This window comes from Portunus trituberculatus, chromosome 13 (assembly GCF_017591435.1).
Source record: "Portunus trituberculatus isolate SZX2019 chromosome 13, ASM1759143v1, whole genome shotgun sequence".
Classification (NCBI taxonomy): Eukaryota; Metazoa; Arthropoda; class Malacostraca; order Decapoda; family Portunidae; genus Portunus; species Portunus trituberculatus.
The window spans coordinates 4421781-4424280 of NC_059267.1; the positions used below are offsets into that span (position 1 = coordinate 4421781).

General features: G+C 45.8%; 1 protein-coding gene across 2 annotated transcripts in view; it reads left to right on the forward strand.

Annotated features, from left to right (window-relative positions):
- LOC123503287 (paired box protein Pax-6-like) overlaps positions 1-2500 on the forward strand; it is a 95722-nt gene that overhangs the window by 40690 nt on the left and 52532 nt on the right. The window lies entirely within an intron of this gene.

Here is a 2500-nt window from a genome sequence, read left to right on the forward strand (position 1 = left end):
TTGGTAACGAGGGGACCGCGAGGGGAAATAGCGTTAGAGAAGGTGTTTGAGGGGCAACGAGGGGAAGGAGAGGGTACAGTGTGAGGGGAATACCCAATCTCTCTCTCTCTCTCTCTCTCTCTCTCTCTCTCTCTCTCTCTCTCTCTCTCCCCGCCTTTTCTCGCAATCTGTCTGTCCTCTTCTTTTTGATTTCCGCCTCTTCTTATCTCGTCTCTTCTGTCTCCTCCTCTTCCTCCTCCTCTTCCTTCTCCTCCTCCTCCTCCTCCTCCTCCTCCTCCTCCTCCTCCTCCTCCTCCTCCTCCTCCTCCTCCTCCTCCTCCTCCTCCTCCTCCTTCTTCTCCTCCTCGTAATCCCTGAAGACAAAAACACAACGTCTATATCACAAAGTTACCAAGAGAGAGAGAGAGAGAGAGAGAGATTCTTATTCCTCTCTTTCACCTTCTCTCTTACTTACATTGATGCTGAAGGTGACACAGTTTAGGCAATATAGTGCTACACATTTTAGCATTAACAGAGTCGTAATATCCATTATGTAATTTGTTCTTCATGTTCATTTGCTGTTTCTATTTTGAAGACCCCCAATGGCTCACCTCTACGTGTTCTCACTTGTTGGATCTAAATGTAAACACGACGTCACGTGATCAGATGCATAACAGTATGAGTGAGGCTGACATGAGTTGATTGGATGCATAAGTAAACAAAGCATCAGCTGATCGAACACATAAACACACGTCAGCTGATCTTTCATCTTAACACGTCAGCTGATTGTATGTTTGTATGTATAAGCATCACGTGACGCAATGTGTGAAGTGAATGATAAGCAATTTGATCCAGCTGGGGATTAATTCTTTTGTTTTGCTTTCTCTGGATGGATGTAAACAAGGCGATTAAGATTAAAGACCACAGCTAATGATACTCATACACAAACACACTAACGCTATGAAGAAATGAATAGGATAGAGGGATAGATAGATAGGGGGAAAGATAGATATGAAGACAGATAGAAAGGTACAGCCGTGCCATCACAACTAATGATACACACAAACGCACTGACGCTATGAAAAAATATATTGATGGATAGATAGATATGTAGACCAGGTAGATAGGTAATAATACCCTTCCTCTCACACACATACACTCACACATACACTCTTGCATTGAAACACGAACTTAATGGAAACGATATATACAATTCATTACAAAATAAAACCTAATCACATGAACATACACACAAAATCCACCATCACTAGATCACACACACACACACACACACACACACACACACACACACACACACACACACACACACACACACACACACACACACACACACACACACACACACACACACACACACACACACACACACACACACACACACACACACACACACACACACACACACACACACACCATACAAAACACCAGCAAAGGATATGAACACCACCACACACAACAATGCAATCACCACATCACACACTTAAACAAAGCACCACACACACACACACACACACACACACACACACACACACACACACACACACACACACACACACACACACACACACACACACACACACACACACACACACACACACACACACACGAGGAAATGACCAGCACAATGTATACCCAAACACGGCCACCAATTCTTCCGATACACATCAACAAACCCTCCAGTGAATAGAGAGTGGCGGCAGTAACGTGTCATCCTGGCCTTATTCCTATTCAGTGTCTGTCAGCCGTCACCACTGGCTCCCCCGGGACGCCTCACTGGGGAGAGGGCGAGGGGGAGAAGGCGAGGATGTGAGCAGAGGAAGAGGCGGTACAGACGAGAAATCAGCGTGTCAGTGTGACGGGGATATAATAGGAAACACAGATGCTTGGCTCACACTGAAGGAGGAGGAGGAGGAGGAGGAGGTAGGAAGGAAGTTAAGGAAGGAGTTGTGTGGATAGATAGATAAATAAATAGATAGAGGATGAGTCTAGAGAGAGAAACAAAGAGAGAGAGAGAGACAATAACGAATCAGAAAACAAGGAAAAGAAGAAAGAAAATAAATCCAGAGAAAGATAGAGAAAACAAGAACGAAAGAAAGAGAACGAGACATCAACAAACAGACAGATCAAACCACAAGTACCCATGACACTATCTTTTCAAATTTACATGCAAGAAAGAGAGACTCACAAGATTTCATGACACCATCCTCTCAAGTGTACAAGGCGGCGTGCTGTGAGGGGCGGCGGTCACCAATGGAGGGTGTCAGGGCGGGAAGGGGCGGCAGGAGTGGCTGGGGCTGTGATGCGCCGCGGGGGACTGACAGCTAGCCCTTGAGTCAGTGTCACTTATCCTGGCTGTGATGATGATGATGTTGAGTGAGGGAGTGTGGTACAAATCTCTCTCTCTCTCTCTCTCTCTCTCTCTCTCTCTCTCTCTCTCTCTCTCTCTCTCTCTCTCTGTAAGCTAGTTCTACGCGCTCACAGCCTCAAGGTGAGTCGCTTT